Source organism: Theropithecus gelada, chromosome 16, assembly GCF_003255815.1.
Source record: "Theropithecus gelada isolate Dixy chromosome 16, Tgel_1.0, whole genome shotgun sequence".
In the NCBI taxonomy this organism is placed as follows: Eukaryota; Metazoa; Chordata; class Mammalia; order Primates; family Cercopithecidae; genus Theropithecus; species Theropithecus gelada.
Window position 1 is genome coordinate 27,074,745 of NC_037684.1, and position 19,132 is coordinate 27,093,876.

At 49.5% G+C, this 19,132-nt stretch overlaps 1 protein-coding gene across 2 annotated transcripts in view; it reads right to left on the bottom strand.

The window, feature by feature from the left end:
- PLXDC1 (plexin domain containing 1) overlaps nt 1-19,132 on the bottom strand; it is an 87,013-nt gene that overhangs the window by 42,239 nt on the left and 25,642 nt on the right. The gene's annotated exons all lie outside the window — the stretch shown is intronic.

Genomic DNA, 19,132 nt, shown 5'->3' on the forward strand with positions numbered 1-19,132 from the left:
TTTTTTTTTTTTTTTTGAGACGGAGTCTCGCTCTGTCACCCAGGCTGGAGTGCAGTGGCCGGATCTCTGCTCACTGCAAGCTCCGCCTCCCGGGTTTTAGGCCATTCTCCTGGCTCAGCCTCCCGAGTAGCGGGGACTACAGGCGCTCGCCACCTCGCCCGGCTAGTTTTTTGTATTTTTTAGTTGAGACGGGGTTTCACTGTATTAGCCAGGATGGTCTCGATCTCCCGACCTCGTGATCCGCCCGTCTCGGCCTCCCAAAGTGCTAGGATTACAGGCTTGAGCCACCGCGCCCGGCCAACCTTGTCTTATTAAATATACAAACATTAGCCTGGCCTGGTGGCACACGCCTCTAATCCCAGCTACTCGGGAGGCTGAAGCACAAGAATCACTTGAACTGGGGAGGCGGAGCTTGCAGTGAGCCGAGATCGCACCACTGCAGTCCAGCCTGGGCGACAGAGTGAGACTCTATCTCAAAAAAAAAAGAAGAAAAATCTGGATCTTAGAAGGCACCAGTCTAAAGGAGGAGGCTGCCTCTTGATCCTGGGGAGTTGCCAGTCTGGAATGGGACTTGTATAAACACAGGAGCACAGACCCTCAAGCAAAGCTGATACAGAACCCAGAGCCCACACAGTATCACCACGGGGGTGGGAAGGCGAGAGAAGCATCAGGGATTCCTTCCAGGCATACCTCTGAGCCTTTGCTGTGTGCCTGATGGAGATAAAATGAAGAAGCCAGAACGCCGTGGGCTGGGGGTTCATTCTGCAAGGCTCTCCTGCAGAGGAGCACTTGGGCCGGGGTTTAAAGGAGGCCAGAGAAATGGTTGGCAGAAAGACTTAAGAGCCAGAGAGGGGCGATGTGGAAGCACTTCCTGGAGCCGGCCCGAGAGCGCCAGTCACAGGAGGAAGGCAGGCAGGGCAGGCAGGTTCCCTCGGCAGCCACCGCCACAGAGATAAGGCTGCGGACCGGTGAGGAGCCCTGGGTCATTAATCAGGCTGCCCAGTGGTGGTGGTGGCAGACACAGCAGAGCAAACGACATTCTCCCTGCCAGGCTGCCACCTGCCCAGCCGGCCCTTGCCCTGGGCCCAGCATGAGTGGGGACAAGGGGTTCCTGCCATCCTCACCTGCCAGAAGGCACTCTGCTCTTACGACAAGTGACACACTCTGGGGACCTGGGGTCGGGGCAGGCCGGGGGAAGAGGAGCAGATAAAGCATGGTTGGTTGGTGTCAGGGGCTATTCCCTCTGCCACTGCCCTCCCTTCCTGCCTCCAGACGGCCCATGCCTCCACCCATCCTCAGCAGGGCGGTCAAACCAATCAAAAACACCTCTCTATTCACAGGCTATCCAGGGCTCCCTCAAGACACTGTCCTCCAGACAAAAACCAAAGCTCTTAGGCTGGCGTGCAAGATCCCACCATGAGCCAGCCCCAGCCTCTCTCTAGCTCTTTCTCTCTCCTCTCACCACCTCGTGCATCCTTGTGCACCCACCCCTGCAGACCAGACTCCCCTGACGGCCTCAAGCCATCAGTGGTCACTCGTGCCACTGCCCACGCTGGTCCTCCTGTCTGGAATGGCTGCCCTTCCCTTCTCCCTTTGGCAGATTCCTAGTCATTCAACACTCAGCTTAAACTCTGCCTTCTTTTATTTTTGAGACAGAGTCTCGTTCTGTCGCCCAAGCTGGAGTGCAATGGCATTTCCTCGGCTCACTGCAACCTCCACCTCCCGAGTTCAAAAGATTCTCATGCCTCAGCCTCCCAAGTAGCTGGGATGACAGGCGCACGCCACTATGCCTGGCTAATTTTTGTATTTTTAGTGGAGAGGGGTTTTACCATATTGGCCAGGCTGGTCTCGAACTCCTGACCTCAGGTGATCCACCCACCTCAGCCTCCCAAAGTGCTGGGATTACAGGTATGAGCCACCGCGCCTGGCCAAACTCTGCCTTCTTATCGGCCTTCCACCCCTACCTCCCCAATGACCTCCACCCCCTGGAAGTGGCCTCCACCATCCCTTATTTCAGGGGGTCCTCAAGGGGTGACTCATGTGTACTATTTGCAAGAGTCACATGGGGCCACTCTTGTTGGATTCCTGGTTTTACTCATAAAGCCACCTGGTAGGGGGCTGCCCTGATGCCACAGCCTCTGGGGTGAGGGCCAAGGATGCTGCTTCCCATTGCTGCCACAGCCACCAGCCCTGGAGTTTCGGGAGGGTACCCAAAGGGGGATGCACTGCTCTCCAGCTCTGCCTACAGGCACTGAAGCCACTGCTTCTGCCCAGAGCTCTTGGCCTCCCTCGGGAAAGCAGCTCCCTCTGTTTCTGCCCCTTTCCCCACCCTCCAGGAGACCTAATGCTTCATCTTTTTCCTCGGTTTCTGTCTCTCCTATCTCCACCCATCTCTGCTGGAGATCCCATCTCCATTTAAAAAAAAAAATCACCCATCAAAAAAACAAAGCTCCCTGCATAGCAATCTGTGCAGAGAGAGCTGCGCAAAGGAAGAGTCCGATGGCCGCCTCCCAGCCTGCTTCCTGGATTCACTGGTGAGCAGTTTTTATTCCACTTCCAAGCAAAAAAAATATAAGGGGCCCTGCCCAACACTGTACATCTGATAGTCTGCAGGACCCCAACTCTGCAGCTGGTTATGGTTCTCCTGGCACCACCTGCCACGGCCATAGCTACAACTCGCCCTCTTCCCCCGAATTCAAACAAAAAAGTGGTTTATATTAAGAGACATCGGTTAGCTTAAAAATTTGCCTGAAGAAAGGAAACCAAGTTTAGATGCTATTCAGCCCATCTTTTATTATTATTATCATTTATTTATTTATTTATTTATTTGAGATGGATTCTCACTCTGTTGCCCAGGCTGGAGTGCAGTGACACAATCTCAGCTCACTGCAACCTCTGCCTCCCGGGTTCAGGTGATTCTTATGCCTCAGCTTCCCGAGTAACTGGGATTACAGGTGTGCGCCACCACGCCCAGCCCAGCCCATTATTTAAATGTCTGTTTGCCCCTGAACTACGAGCCTCTGACGGGCAGGGATGGGCAAAGTCACCTCTGTGCCTATATGGCTCAAGGTCCCTCACTTCCTCCGTGCTTAGGAAGTGTTTGCTGGAGGTGGGGTGGGGGGACCAGTGCTTTGCAATGTGTTAAAATTGGGAAAATAAACTTGCCTCCCTAAATCCTGGGCTATCTTATGATCTGTGGGTGAGGGGAAAATGAGTGGCCCACCTTAACACAGCCAGCACCAGATAGCCCTTCCATCCTTTTGCATGCTGTAGTGGGTTTCAAACATGTTACCCAAAATGATATGTTCAAGTGTGCACCTCTGGTACCTATGAATGTGACCTTATTTGGAAATAGTCTTTACAGATGAATCGAGTCAAGATGAAGGCAGACCGGATTAGGGTGGGCCCTAAATCCAATGACTGGTGTCTTTTTGTAAACGAAGAGGGAGATGTGGATACAGAGACACAGAAGAGTTATAGGGAGGATCCCTGTCGCAGTGAAGGCAGAGATTGGAGTGACGCTGTTTACAAATCAAGCACACCAAGGATTTCCAGGAGATCCAGAAGCTAGGACAAGACAAGCAAAGATCCTTTCCAGGGGCCTCGAGAGGGAGCGTGGTCCTGCTGACACCTTGATTTCAGACTTCTGGCCTCCAGAACTGCAAGTGAATAAATTTCTGTTGTTTTCAGCTACCAAAATTGTGGTAATTTGTTCTGGCAGCCCTAGGAAAGGAATATCCGTGCCACAGATGTGTGTTACCGTGGCCCGGTTGGGACAACCTGAAGTTGTTTTCCCTGTTCCACGTCATCCCCTTGCTTAGGCCATTCTGTGGCTTCCCAGTTGCACTCAGAACAAAGGTCACACCCCTTCCGCCATTCCCTTCTCTTCTTTACTAATAGAACATTGATTTTGCATTGAGCACAGTGGTTCATGCCCATAATCCCAGCACTTCCAGAAGCCGAGGCTGGAGGATCACTTGAGGTCAGGAGTTCAAGACCAGCCTGGGAAACATAGTGAGACCCTGTCTCTACAAAAAATACAATAAAATAAAACAATTAACTGGGCATGGCTGTGCATGCCTATATTCACAGCAACTCAGGAGGCTGAGGCAGGAGGATCCCTTGAGCCCAGGAGGTCGAGGCTGCAGGGAGCTGTGATTGGGCCACTGCACTCAGCCTGAATGACACAGTGAGATTCTGTCTCAAAAAAAAATTGATTCTGTAGCAACCAGCAATGTAGCCATCTAATAAACCTCATTCCCTGGATGTCAAGGATTACCATGTGACACAGGCTGGCTCGTGATATCAGCTGAAGGTTCTAGTGGAGCCTTTTGAAAGAGGTCAGATTTGACTGCTTGTCCCTCTTATCTTTGCCCTTCTTCTTCCTGCCTGGAATGCAGACATGATGGCTGGAGTTCCAGCAGTCATCTTGTGAGTATAAGGACAAGAGCCACACCGTAAGGATGTTGAAGTAGAGAACTAGATGGAGCCTCGGTCCCTGATGACATGCTGGAGGGCTCCTCCTTAAGTCCCTGGATTTAGCTCTCTGTTACATAGAAACACAAATCCTTCCCCGTGTGTGGTGATCTGGCCCCGACTCAACACCTCCTTCTCTCTCCTGCTTTCTTGTTCTGGGAATCACCACACAGTTGTCTGTCTCAGGACCTTGGTGCTGCCTGTGCCTCAAAATTTCTTCCCCTTCCCTATTCAGGAGCTGACCCTTCCTCACCCATCCAGCCTCAGCTCAGGAGTCACTTCCTTGAGAAAGCTTCTCTGATTCCCTGTTGCATTCCCATCACACCCGGTGCTTCTTTCTCCTGGTATTTTGCACACTTGTGACAATTTACTTGGATTTTATACACATCTTCACATCTGCCTTTCCTGTAAGATCATAAGACCTCAAAAGTAAGGTCAGCCTTTATCTATCATATTTAAGCACAGAGTATGTGTTCAATGGAGGATTTGTTGAGCAAAGAACGACCACGAAGTATAGCTGCCTGTTTTACGGGTACCACTACACATTCTGAAGTCCAGGATAGGGTCATTTTACGAAACAAAGCAGGACAGCTGCAGATGCTAAACAGGTGCTCTCAGGTAAGTCTCAGAGTCAACTGAACACAGCTTCCACTGGGAACCTGAGCAGGCCAGTGTTTAAGACAGTTGCTTTGAGGCTCGGAGAAAGGTCTGGTTTCAATCAGCCTACTTCCTGGGCCCCGCACAGCGAGAGCTTTCCCCAAACCTCCAGGCGTCTGAAATGAGTGCCCGGGACAGAAGCCACACTCTGCAGTTGTGAAGCCCAAACAGATACTGACATGTCTCTTGCCGCCTCAGCTAAGACTGCAAAGGGTGAGATTCCTGGGAATGCATCTTCCTGGCCCGTTGCTCCAAGTTCTCTGCTTCAAAGCAAAAACAAGCGGTCTGATCCAAACTAGTGCTGCTCTGCAGAGAGGCCAGGCCCTGTGTCACGTGCCTCAGCTCTGACACCTGGATGAATCTTGGACTCATTCTTGGAGTTCCCAATGATCCCTGCAATGGCACCTCTTAACTGACACAAAGCTTTCATCTATTCTGACTCAAGAAGAGTCAGAAATGAAAGGAGCTGCTGCCTCTAACTCCTAAGCTGATTCTCTCCAATGAGTCAGCAGATCCCAGGGAGGGCTACAGCCTCGAAGCCTAACGATGCCCTACTCAGGCCAACGAGGGTGAGGCCAAGCTCTGCTTCAGGCCTCAGAAGTGCCAAGTACAGCTGGCCTGCCAGGGGAAGGACTGGCTCAAGGGCAATGCCATGCAGAATCTGCTGCAGGTCCCAAACAGGCCCAACAGACTGCCCTCCTGGCACGCCTGGCTTTTATTACTCCAGGACAGTGAAGCCAGGAGCCATATCTACTCAGCTCTGGCTGAGAGTGGCCACAGAGTGATGGGTGAGGCCAAAATGCACCCTGGAGGGAGGGGGTGACTTACAGTGGGATCACTCCTGGGCAGAGCCAAGCACGAAGCCTGCAGGGGAGCATTTGGGAGCATGGGAGGAAGGTGAAGGGAAGCTGGCATTTGCTGAGTGGTAATGGGAGAGTGCTGGGCATTTCATATTTGTTACTGCAGGGCAACCCTAGGAGGTGAGCACTCATATTAGTTCCATTTCCTCAGTGGGGAAACTGAGACTAGAAATCATGTAACTAGGCCAGGCGTGGTGGCTCATGCCTGTAATCCCAGCACTTTGGGAGGCTGACACAGGGCAGATCACCCTGTCTCACCAAACAAAAAGTAAAAAGAAATAATGTAACTGTATGAAACCAGGTCGGTTCCACTCAAAGACGGTGACCTTTCCTCTATCCACTGTCTCTGAGATCTTAAAGCAACAGCCCTCTGGGAAGGTGACTTAGGCCACCTACCAGTCATTGGTTACAATCTCAATCAGAAGGACTACTGTCTGGAAGTTGGAGCTCAGGGATGGTGGTGCATTCATCTCGCCCCCAGAACCTCCGTAGTGCAGGGCCTGGCACCTGGTATCTCGTGGGTGTTCAGCATCTACCTGCCAAATGAGCTGAATAACAAGGATTCTGCAGCCAGTGGTGTCAAGACTGTGCTGAGAATGTGCAGTGTGGTTCTGACAAGGACAGCGTCCTCCCCCATCTCCAATGGCAGGTGACACAAAAGCCACTTGTGGAGGAACCAGCTACCTCCTCTGGGAATCCAAGCCCATAGACAGCATTCCCAAACCTGGGACATCCTGGACACAGGAAGGTGTCTCTGGATTCCTCAATTTCTTTTCAGAGGAAGTGAAGCCAACACGGGAGATACCTTCGGGGGCAAGGAAGAGAAACCCAGGTTGAACCCAGGTTCAACACGAAGGACTTGTGTTAGACCACGCGTCCGAGAGCCCGGCAGCAGGGCAGCAGGCGTGGAACATGGATGATCCTTGTGTCATCAGGGCGTTGTCCTAAGTGTGACTGCCTCCTGGTCCGACGAGGGCTTCCTTGTCGGGTTCAAAAGGAGAAACCTCGCACCAAGAGTGGAATGCAAGATCTTCCCTTCAGTCTGATGTGGCCCCGACTCTTACAGGGGCCAGGGTGTGCCAGATTGGTGTAAACCAGTCCACTTCCCCCAGGAACTGGGGGTCATGGCTCTGCTAGGAATGGGGAATGGAAGTTGGGTGAGCAAAGGCCTAACATCAGGGTTGATGGGGAATGTGGCTCAATGACCAAGACTAAGCTGTTTCAGTCTTTCTTCTCTGCCACTTTCAGTGCGGGCTTCATTGTAAGGCTAGGCACCTTGTAGTGACGGGATGGCTGACAGTGGTGACTAGCCCTGGCTCATGGAAGCAAGACAGGCACAGCACACATCTCCCCGACCACTGAATGAACACGTGTGCTTCAAGATGGCAGGGCCAACCTGGGCCCCCTGCCACCTCTGGACTAGGGAGCCCTAGATGCTAAACAGCTTCCACCTAGACCAAACACCAGCTGGGGGGTAGGGTTATCTAGGAACCCAAGATCCCATTCCTATTGTGCAAGGCTGTAAGGTAAAATATATGTTGAAAAGTCAACTACAATGTCCACTTGCCATCTGAATCCAGCCAATGAACCAGTACTCTCAAAAGACAAGAAGCACTTTGGGAGGCTGAGGCAGAAACATCGCTTGAATCCAGGAGTTCAATACCAGTTTGGGCAACACAGTGACACCCCCCAAGTCTACTAAAAAAATGCAAAAATTAGCTGGGCATGGTGGCACGCACCTGTAGTCCCAGCTACTTGTGAGGCTGGGGCAGGAGGATCGCCTGATCCCAGGAGATCAAAGCTGCAGTAAGCCATGATTGCGCCACTGCATTCCAGCCTGGGCAACAGAGCAAGACATTGTCACAAAACAAACCAAACCAAGAGACATGCCTTTTACTTTCTGGAGGCAGAGCTGAGTAAAGGGTTTGATTGGCCAGAATCCTCCAATCTGTCCACATGCCCAGGGAGGTGCAACAATTCTGCCAACCACTCAGGCCTTGGGGAATGAAAAAGAAGAGCCTTCAGCTGGGGCACGGCTGCTCCACTGCCTGTATTGTCTGTCTCCATCCAGTTCTTTATAAGGCCAGAGTTTACCCAGGTTCCTCAAAGCTGAGCATCAGTGATGCAATTAAAGCTATTGCCACCTACCCAGGGCGTACTAGAACCAGTCCTTTTAATCTAGAATTCCTTAATTCCTTCCCTCTTTCTTTCCTTCCTTCCTTCCTTCCTTCCTTCCTTCCTTCCTTCCTTCCTCTCAATCTCTCTTTCTTTTCGTTTCTTCTTTTCTTTCTTTTCTTTTCTTTTCTTCTTTTTTGAGATGGAGTTTTGTTCTCGTCGCCCCGGCTGGAGTGCAATGGTGAGATCTCGGCTACTGCAACCTCTGCCTCCTGGGATCAAACGATTCTCCTGCCTCACCCTCCAGATTCTCTGGGATTACAGGTGCATGCCACCACGCCCGGCTAATTTTGTGTTTTTAATAGAGACAGGAGTTTTACCACGTTGGCCAGGCTGGTCTTGAACTCCTGACCTCAGGTGATCCACCCACCTTGGCCTCCCAAAATGCTGGGATTACAAACATGAGCCACCATACCCGCCTAGTCTACAATTTGTGATGCTCCTGAAACATCAATGTTGTATGGAGCCCTGCTAACTAAAATTTCAGGTGTGGCATTATATTTTAAATAATATCCTTGTACCAGACATTGTACATAAAAACCTTGTACAGTTTTAGGATGCTCCATCCCCATCCCAAGGATGTCTGCCCCCCACGCATAGGCCCTGCTGAGTTGACTACACCCATCACAGTCTCCCACATAACCCTGTGCTTCCTCAGACTGATTGGACATAGGTAGTCACATGATTCAAAAGTAGCTCATCTCTTGGAAGCCTACAATCTACAGCTTGTGCAGCCTGAGCCAATCAGATCACACCCACCCCCCCACACACAGGGTGAAACTGGGAAACTGAGAAGCTGGCAGCAGGAGAGCTGAGTTGAAAGATCATGGAGACTTAGGAACTGAAACCATTGAAGATGAACAGGGTCTGTGAGAAAAAAAGAAAAAAAAGAACTGAAACCATCTTGAGCTGTCTGCAGAAGACTTCTGATCCACAGAAAGGCAAAGGCAGACCTTACATACATCTGGCTTCAATAAACATATGATGAATTAATGAAAAGGAGGCAAGAACTGGGGGAGGGGACCTGGTTCCCAACAGTTTTCCAGCTTCCTTGAGGTCTGGCTGTCCTTCATGTCCAGCCCTCGAGTCTCCCATGATTGTCTTCTGCACCCTCGCGATAATCCTTCTGTGTAGGACAGCTCAAATAGCTCCTCAGAACCAAAAGGACCTTAAATAGAATAGCCTTGCTTAGGAGGTGATCAGAGGAAAAACCTCCAGGGTGAGCCCAGGCAGTCCTTAATTGATACAGACAGCAAGAATCTGAGCTGGGCGCGGTGGCTCACGCCTATAATCCCAGCACTTTGGGAGGCTGAGGCGGGCGGATCACAAGGTCAGAAGATCGAGACCATCCTGGCTAACACGGTGAAACCCTGTCTCTACTGAAAATACAGAAAAAAAAAATTAGCCGGGCGTGGTGGCAGGCGCCTGTAGTCCAAGCCAATAGGGAAGCTGAGGCAGGAGAATGGCGTGAACCCAGGAGGTGGAGCTTGCAGTGAGCAAAGATCGCGCCGCTGCACTCCAGCCTGGGCGACAAAGCAAGACTCCATCTTATAAATAAATAAATAAATAAATAATAACATAAAAGATGCCTTAAAAAAAAAAAAGGAATCTGAATGAGCCCACCACAAAGCAAGGATACATGTTTGAGATTATGAATATGCTAATTACCGTGATCTGATCACTATATGTTATATGTATTGAAACATCACTATGTACCCCATGAATATGTACAATTATTTGTCAATTAAAAAATTAAATTAGATCGGGCGTGGAGGCTCAGGCCTGTAATGCTGGTACTTTGGAAGACCAGGTGAGTGGATCACTTGAGCTCACGAGTTCGAGACCAACCTGGGCAACATGTTGAAACTACCATCTCTACAAAAAATACAAAAACTGGCCGGGGTGATGGCGTGCACCTGTAGTCCCAGCTATGCAGAGTCTGAGGCAGGAGAATCGTTTGAGCCTAGAAAGTTGAGGCTGCAGTGAGCCAAGATCGCGCCACTGCACCCCAGCCTGGGCAACAGAGTGAGACCCTGTCTCAAAAAAAAAAGCTGAGTTCCCAGCCATAATGGGAGGGGAGGTCAGACACACCTCATTGTAACCCCTCCCTTTTGCAGTTCAGACACAATTGACCAGCATTAATGTTAAAATAGAGATCAGAAGACAGACAGAATGGACTCAGTGGCAATATGATATCAAATTATAAACAGGACCTATGGCCATGACAGGCATGGGTTAAATCACGCACCCCTGCAGGCCACTCTGACCCGGCGCTTTTTTGTTTTGTTTTGTTGTTTTTTGAGACGGAGTTTCTCTCATGTAACCCAAGCTGGAGCACAATGGCACCATCTTGGCTCACGGCAACCTGTGCCTCCCAGGTTCAAGTGACTCTCCTGCCTCAGCCTCCCGAGTAGCTGGGATTACAGGCGCCCGCCACCACGCCCGGCTAAATTTTGTATTTTTAGTAGAAACCAGCCTCAGGTGATTCACCCACCTCGGCCTCCCGAAGTGCTGGGATTACAGGTGTGAGCCCCCGCGCCTGGCCTGACCCAGCATATTGAGTCTTGCTCTGACGTATCACATGACATATCAGGTAAGGCATGAGAGGATGTGACTCTGGCAGATCATATGACACATGGCGTGATATGATTGGCAGATCACATGATGATTAGCAAACTTCTTTATCTTAAACATTCTTTTCCACTGAATCCAAGTTTTCTATTTTTATTTATTTTAGTTTTTTTTTTTTTTTTTTTTTTTTGAGACAGAGTTTTGCTCCTGTTGCCCCGAGTGGAGTGCAATAGTGTGATCTCAGCTCACTGCAACCTCCACCTCCTGGGTTCAAGTGATTCTCCTGCCTCAGCCTCCCAAGTATCTGGGATTATAGGCATGTGCTATCGCGCCCAGCTAATTTTGTATAATTTTGTATTTTTAGTAGAGACAGGGTTGGGATTACAGGCATGAGCCACTGCACCTGGCCAAACACCCAACTAATTTTTAAATTTTTTGTAAAGTCAAGGTTTCACCTTGTTGCCCAGTCTGGTCTCAAACTCCTGGGCTCAAGCGATCCTCTCACATCAGCCTCCCAAAGTGCTGGGATTACAGGCATGAGCCACTGCACTTGGCGTCTACTGACTCCAGGTTTTTGAACAAAGCCTTACTCCTTTAACCCACTGCAAATTAAAGAATCCCTGAACCCACCAATGACCTGTGAGCTCTTACTTCAAGATAGCTCGCCTTTTTGGGGCCAAACCAACATATAAACTCCATATATTAATTTATGACTTTGCCGGTAATTTGTGCTTCCCTAAAATGTATAAAGTAGAGTTGTCACCTGTCTCAGGATCACTTACTCAAGGCTTCTTGGGTTTGTGTTTTCTCCAGGCTGTGATCACTCATAGAGGCTCAGAATCAACCTCCTTGAAATATTTTACAGAGTTTGATTTCTCCGCCAACACCACCATGATTCTTCTTCTCTAAAGTCAAGCACTGCTAGCTTCTTGGCTGGCCACTGGGAAAAAGAGTCCCATGGCTTGGAATTCACCAACTCTGGGGACACTTCCCAACTGCCACCATAGGCCCCTTATCACGCTGCCACCCACATGGGCAGTTTTGATGGAGGAACCTCACCCATGGCAAAGACTAATAAATGCCTCCCGATAACCATTCTCTCCTTCCGTGAGTTGCAAAGGCTCCCAGTTATAGCTAGGCACACAAGCACACAGTTAAACCATATTTCCCAGCCCTCCTTATGGCTAGGTATGGCTATATGACTATGTCTGGCCAATGGATGATGAGCAGAAAGATTGCCCTTAATAAGAATGGGTGACTGGGTCTGGAGGCTCATGCCTTTGGGAGGCTGAGGCCAGCAGATCACTTGAGGCCAGGAGTTCGAGACCAGCCTGGCCAACATGGCGAAACCCCATCTCTACTAAAAATACAAAAATTATCCATGTGGGTATCGCCTGTAATCCCAGCTGCTCAGGAGGCTGACACAGGAGAATCACTTGAACCTGGGAGGTGGAGGTTGTAGTGAGCCGAGATCATGCCACTGCACTCCAGCCTGGTTGACAGAGCAAGACTCTGTCTCAAAAAAAAAAAAAAAAGAATGCGGACTGGGTGCGGTGGCTCACGCCTGAAATTCCAGCATTTTGGGAGGCTGAGGTGGGCGGATTGCTTGAGGTCAGGAGTTTGAGACCAGCTCCGCCAACATGTTGAAACCCCGTCTCTACTAAAAATATTTAAAAGTTAGCTGGGCGTGGTGATGCACACCTGTAATCCCAGCTACTCTGGAGGCTGAGGCAGGAGAATCACTTGAACCCAGGAGGTGGAGGTTGCAGTGAGCCAAGATCGTGCCACTGCACTCCAGCCTGGGTGACAGAGCGAGGCTCTGTCTCAAAAAAAAAAAAACAAAAAAAAACTGGGGTGCCCTCCCTCTGCCTGGCTGGGATGCAGATGTGATAGCGGGAGCTGAAACAGCCGTCTTGAGCTACAAAATAGAAAGCACATGTTTTAGAAGGCAGAAGCGCAAGATAGCAGGAACCTAGGCCCCCAACACCACGGAGACACAACATCAACCCTTGCTTACTTATGCTCGCACTGTTACATGTGAGAGAAGAACAGGTTTCTCTCATAGCTAAGGGCCTTGTCACTTTGGCATCTGTTACAACAGCTGAACCTATATCCTAATTAATACAAGGCCCTGAGGGGTCTCTTCAGGCCACTCTATCCCAGGGTATTGTCACTCTAATCCATATGGATGTGCTTCTTAAAAAGAATGCGGAGACCTTGCCTGGCAGTGAACCTTCCTTCCCAAGGAGTTCACACAATTCACAGCCCATTGCAGAAGCTCTGAACAGGATGACCTGACATCGCAAAGGAGCTCAGAGAGGGTTACGTGAGCCACGCCACTTGGCAAGTCCACCAAAGGGAATGATGTTTCCTTGAAATGTGTGCAAGAAACCCTGATCAATAATCCACATTTGTTTTGGGAGGCAGTGTGATATGGATTTCAAACATTTTTGGTCCTGAAATCATTTCTTCCAAGAAATCTTTCATAGAAGCTCAATACATCAATCACATCAAAGTAAAACCACGCTGGGAGAAGGACAGAGAAGGGTTGGAGCCCAGCCTGCTGTGCTACTTCCTTTTCCACCACCCTCCCTCCCACAGCAGCCCGTGAAGCGCTCGGGGTTCCATGGAGCACAATTCGAAAACCATTGCTCTAGGATCAAGCATATGGTCTGTGGAGTAAGACAGACCCAAGTTCCAAAATGGGCTCCATTATGTAATGGTTGGTGTCCAGCATTCCTCTCTTCTCTGAGGGTCAGTTCCCTCTTCTCTGAGGGTCAGTTCCCTCATCAGTGACCTTTCTTGCAAGGTTCCTTTTTTTTTTTTTTTTTTTGAGACGGAGTTTCACTCCTGTTGCCCAGGCTGAAGTGCAACAGCCCCATCTCAGCTCACTGCAACCTCCACCTCTTGGGTTCAGGTGATTCTCCTGCCTCAGCCTCCCAAGTAGCTGGGATTACAGATGTGTGCCACCACACCAGCTAATTTTTGTATTTTTAGTAGAGACGGGGTTTCACCATGTTGGCCAGGTTGGTCTCAAACTCCTGACCTTAGGTGATCCACCTGCCTCGGCCTCCCAAAGTGCTGGGATCACAGGCGTGAGCCAACGCACCCAGCCTCTTGCAGGGTTCTTGAAAGGATTAGACAAAACATATCAACACGAAGCTCTTAGCCCGGTGCCTGGCCCACAGGAGGTATTTGAGAACTGGGAGCTATTACGCTGATTTGGTTGGGCCTTTCCAGGAAAGGGCTTGATTGTGGAGGCTGCCTCCTCAAAGCAACCCCCAGCTCCATCTGAAACGTCAGCAGTTACAGTATTTCTTCCGCCTCAATTAGTCATGCCCGGAGGCCCGGCAGGCACTTGATTTCTGACAGCGGGGCAGCTTTTACCTTGGCTGAGCTCAAGACATTTCTGGACGGGAACTCTGGCTAAGCTGTCACAGTCGGCCCATCACCCGCCAGCCAACTGGCAGGAGGAAATGCTGGGGCAAGCAACCAAGGACGCCCTGCAGGGCTGCTAGAGAGACTTGGCCGGCCAGGCTGGTCAGGATGGTGCTGAGGCAGCTGGGGCCAACCCAGGAGGCGTGGATGGGATTACTGCGGGGAGGGGACATCCTAGTCCCTGCTCTTCGATTGTAGGGCACACAAACCATGAGGCCTTATGAGGCCAACAGAAATGCGTTCTAGATCCTGCTGTTCAAAGAGCATCCCTGGGCCGCAACATCAGCATCACTGGCAGCCCACTAGAAATTCAGATTCTTGGGCCCAACCCCAAGCCTGCTGAATCAGCATCTACCTTTGGAAGCACTTCCAAGGGGATTTTTTGGAAAGCACAGTTTCAGAGGTCCTGGTTCAGAAGTACCTTCTGTATCAACACGTCACTCATTTTTGTCCCTGAGGAGATGGTGGGTAAGAGCTCGGACTGCCTGGGCGCTGTGGCTCACACCTGTAATCCCAATACTATAAAAGGCAAAGGAGGGAGGGTCAGTTGAGGCCAAGAGTAAGAGACCAGCCTGGGCAACATAGGGAACCTCCATCTCTACAAAAAAATACGAAAATTAGCTGGATGTGGTGGGGCACACCTGTAGTCCCAGCTATTTGGGAGGCTGAGGTAGGAGGATCGCTGGAGCCCAGGAGGTCAAGGCTGCAGTGAACTATGATCATGCCACTGTGTTCCAGCCTGGGCAACAGAGCAAGACCCTATCTCAAAAAGATTTTTTATTTAAATTAAGTTAAATTGTGAAAAAGAGCTCAGGCTCTGAAGGCAGAAAGACCTGGGTTCTTGTCCTGGTTTTGCCACTTACTGGCTGTGTGACCCTGGATAGGCAGCTTCACCTCTCTGTTCCAGATAGCTAAAGAGAGACATGCCTGCCTCATCAGGTAGTTGTGTGGATTAAATATAAAGTCAGCCGGGCGCGGTGGCTCAAGCCTGTAATCCCAGCACTTTGGGAGGCCGAGACAGGCGGATCACGAGGTCAGGAGATCGAGACCATCCGGCTAACACAGTGAAACCCCGTCTGTACTAAAGAAAATACAAAAAACTAGCCGGGCGAGGTGGTGGGCGCCTGTAGTCCCAGCTACTTGGGAGGCTGAGGCAGGAGAATGGCGTAAACCCGGGAGGCGGAGCTTGCAGTGAGCTGAGATCCGGCCACCGCACTCCAGCCTGGGCGACAGAGCGAGACTCCGTCTCAAAAAAAATAAAAAATAAAAAATAAATAAAAATAAAAAATAAACATAAAGTCATACAATGAGGCTGGCACTCAGGAAGTGCTTATTTATTTATTTAGAGACAGAGTCTCACTCTGTTACCCAGGCTGGAGTGCAGTGCTGCCACCTCGGCTTACTGCAACCTCCACCTCCCAGACTCAAGTGATCCTCCCACCTCAGCCTCTTGAGTAGCTGGGACTACAGGCACAGGCCACCACGCCCAGCTAACTTTGTTTATAATTTTTGTTGAGCCAGGGTCTCACCCTGTTAGCCAGGCTGGTCTCGAACTCCTGGGCTCAAGCAATCCTCCCTCCCTCCGCCTCCCAGAGTGCTGGGATTACAGGGCTGAAGTACAATGCCTGGCCAGGAAGCCCTCTTTTAATGTCCTCTGTTACTATTTTCTCTCACCTCATGTATCCATACAATAACCCCCAGCTGCCCTCTGGACATAGCCAAACTTCAGGTTGAAATAAACCCACACAGAACATTTATCATCATGGAAATGCAGAAAATATGTCCCCTGGTATAACCCTGAAAGGGGAGATCCAGGCTAGACAAAGGGGCTCTGCATCTGCTGAGGGTCTGGGGTAGAGAGATGTCAGGGTGAGTGAGGCTGACCTAAGAAAGCCCTGGAAACAGGGCTTTGGATTAGGCTTGTACAGAGGATATGGACTGGCATTGGGGGTATTAAGATTTCTTAATACCCCTAACAGTTCATGGAAATGGAAAAATCATCCTATCCTGGCAATGACCCAAATGTGGGCTTTTTGAGGGATTGTGATAGGGTAAATATAGACGATACAGCCACAGAGAATTAGGACAAGGACAGACAAAAACAAAAACAGGCCTTCCCCGTCCCTCATCTGGTCCCATGCTGGCCTATTTTCTTCTAGTGTTTTTTCATATGTATGTTAATTTCATAGTCACAGTTCTGCTGATCATGCAGTTTCATGGACCGCTTCTGTCACATTTCATGATATGGAAAGCAGCTTTTGATGGTAAACAAGGTATTTCCAAACATCATTTGTAACAGCTGCATGACAATCCACTCAGGAGAAAACCCACAATTTTCTTCACTATTTCTCTTTTATTGGGCATTTAGGTAGCTTCCAATTTTGATGCTGTCATAAATACTACTGTGATGAACTTGATGCATTTTCCATATCTTGGATGACTTCCTCTGCTTCATAGTCTTTGGTATAAAGCAATGCTTCTCAAACATGAGTACGCATGGGCCCGGCACGGTGGCTCACACCTGTAATCCCAGCACTTTGGGAGGCTGAGGCAGGTGGATCATCTGAGGTCAGGAGTTCAAGACCAGCCTGGCTAACATGGTGAAACCCCGTCTCTACTAAAACTATAAAAATTAGCCAGATGTGGTGGTGAATGCCTGTAATCCTAGCTACCTGGGAGGCTGAGGCAGGAGAATCGCTTGAACCTGGGAGGCGGAGGTTGCAGTGAGCCAAGATCGCACCACTGCACTCCAGCCTGGGCAACAAGAGCAAAACTCTGTCTCAAAAAAAAAAAACAAAAAAACAAACAAAAATGAGTGTGCATGTGAATTACAGTAAGCCCTCACTTAACGTTGTTGATGGGTTCTTGGAAACTTTGACTTTAAGCAAAGCAATGTATAATGAAACCAATTTTACCATAAAGTAATTGATATAAGCAAGAGTTAATTTCCTAGGGCATATTTCCAGTTGCTTCTAAATAAAGTCAAACTGCTAAATAAAGACCAAAACACTTCTAATATTAAACAGACATAAATGTGAGTTATGCAATACATACATTTTAAAAAGGCTCATAAAAACAAGTTAGGATAATTATTTACCCAATTATTCTGGTTCAGGGTCTCTGGTGGCTGGAACCTATCCCAGCAGCTCAGGGCACAAGGCGGGAATGGACTCAGAGGCCATTCCGTCACAGGGCACACTCACACACATTCACACTCACTCATCCTGGGACAACAGACACACGAGTGAACCTGAGATGCACATCTTTGATATGTGGGAGGAAACTAGAGTACTCGGAGATGTGAAGGGAACATGCAAACTCCACACCAATGATGACCCCAGCTGGGAATCCATTTTTTTCTCATCAGCACTATAACAAAACAACGTCGACCAAAACGGTGTCATTGGAGGACCTGCTGTACCTGGGGGAATCAGATTCTGATTCTGCAGGTCTGAGGTCTCCGAGATTCCACACTTCCCACGAGCTCCCAGGCACTGCCAGTGCTGCCGGTCCCTTCCCACACCTTGAAGAGTATTAAGAATATGAAAGATAACACCTGAAGCTTCAAGGCCAGGAAATGCTCTTTTGTGACTGTAATCCTATTTTTGTACTTTCAGGTAAGGTCTGGGAGGGATCTTTCTAGTTAACTTTCTCAAGCCATCAGTGCATCTGATTTTTAGAACAACTCTGTGAGAAATGGTCAGTCCCACCTTACAGATGAGGAAACAGGTTTAGAGTTAAGACCCAGCAAGGATACCCACTGTCTGCCTCACCTGGGACCAGAGGAGGGTGAGCAACTGCCCCAGTTTACATGGAACTTAGGAATTTCCAGGATGCCAGACTGTCAGTATTAAAGCCAGGACCATCCTGGGAAACCCGGGATGGTTGATCTCCCTAGACCAGAGCCAAATTCCCAGTCGGCTCATACTTCTCACTCCCACTGTGTGCTAGGCCCTTAATGTACATTGCTGCACAAGACCTTTGCAATAACACTGAAGACAACAGCATCCCCATCAGACAATGAAGAAACGGGCTCCTGAGTAGGGGGACTAAGAAACTTGCCCAAGACAAAAAGACATACGTTCTAATTAAAAAATTGGCAAGGGGGAAGAAATAGACAAATGGATTGAATAGGCATTCCTCCAAAGAAGATAAAAAATAGCCCAGAAAGACATGAAAAGATGCTCAATAAGGCCAGGCGCGGTGATTCACGCCCGTAATCCCAGCACTTTAGGAGGCCGAGGTGGGCGGATCACCAGGTCAGGAGATGGAGACCATCCTGGCTAACAAGGTGAAACCCCGTCTCTACTAAAAATACAAAAAATTAGCGGGGCGTAATGATGGCGGGCGCCTGTAGTCCCAGCTACTCGGGAGGCTGAAGCAGGAGAATGGCGTGAACCCAGGAGGCGCAGCTTGCAGTGAGCCGAGATTGCGCCACTGCACTCCAGCCTGGGTAACAGAGCGAGACTCTGTCTCAAAAAAAAAAAAGCCGGGCGTGGTGGCTCACGCCTGTAATCCCAGCACTTTGGGAGGCTGAGACGGGCGGATTACGAGGTCAGGAGATCGAGACCATCCTGGCTAACATGGTGAAACCCCGTCTCTACTAAAAAATACACACACAAAAAAAATTAGCTGGGCGAGGTGGCGGGGGCCTGTAGTCCCAGCTACTCCGGAGGCTGAAGCAGGAGAATGGCGTGAACCCGGGAGGCAGAGCTTGCAGTGAGCCAAAATGGCGCCACTGCACTCCAGCCTGGGCGACAGAGCAACACTCTTGTCTCAAAAAAAAAAAAAAAAAGACGATCAATATCAGTAATCATTAGGGAAATGCAAATCAAAACCACAATGAAGTACCACACCCACTAGGACAGCAAGACAGCTCTCTCTCTCTCTCTCTCTCTCTCTATATATATATATATATATATATATATTTTTTTTTTTTTTTTTTTTTGAGACGG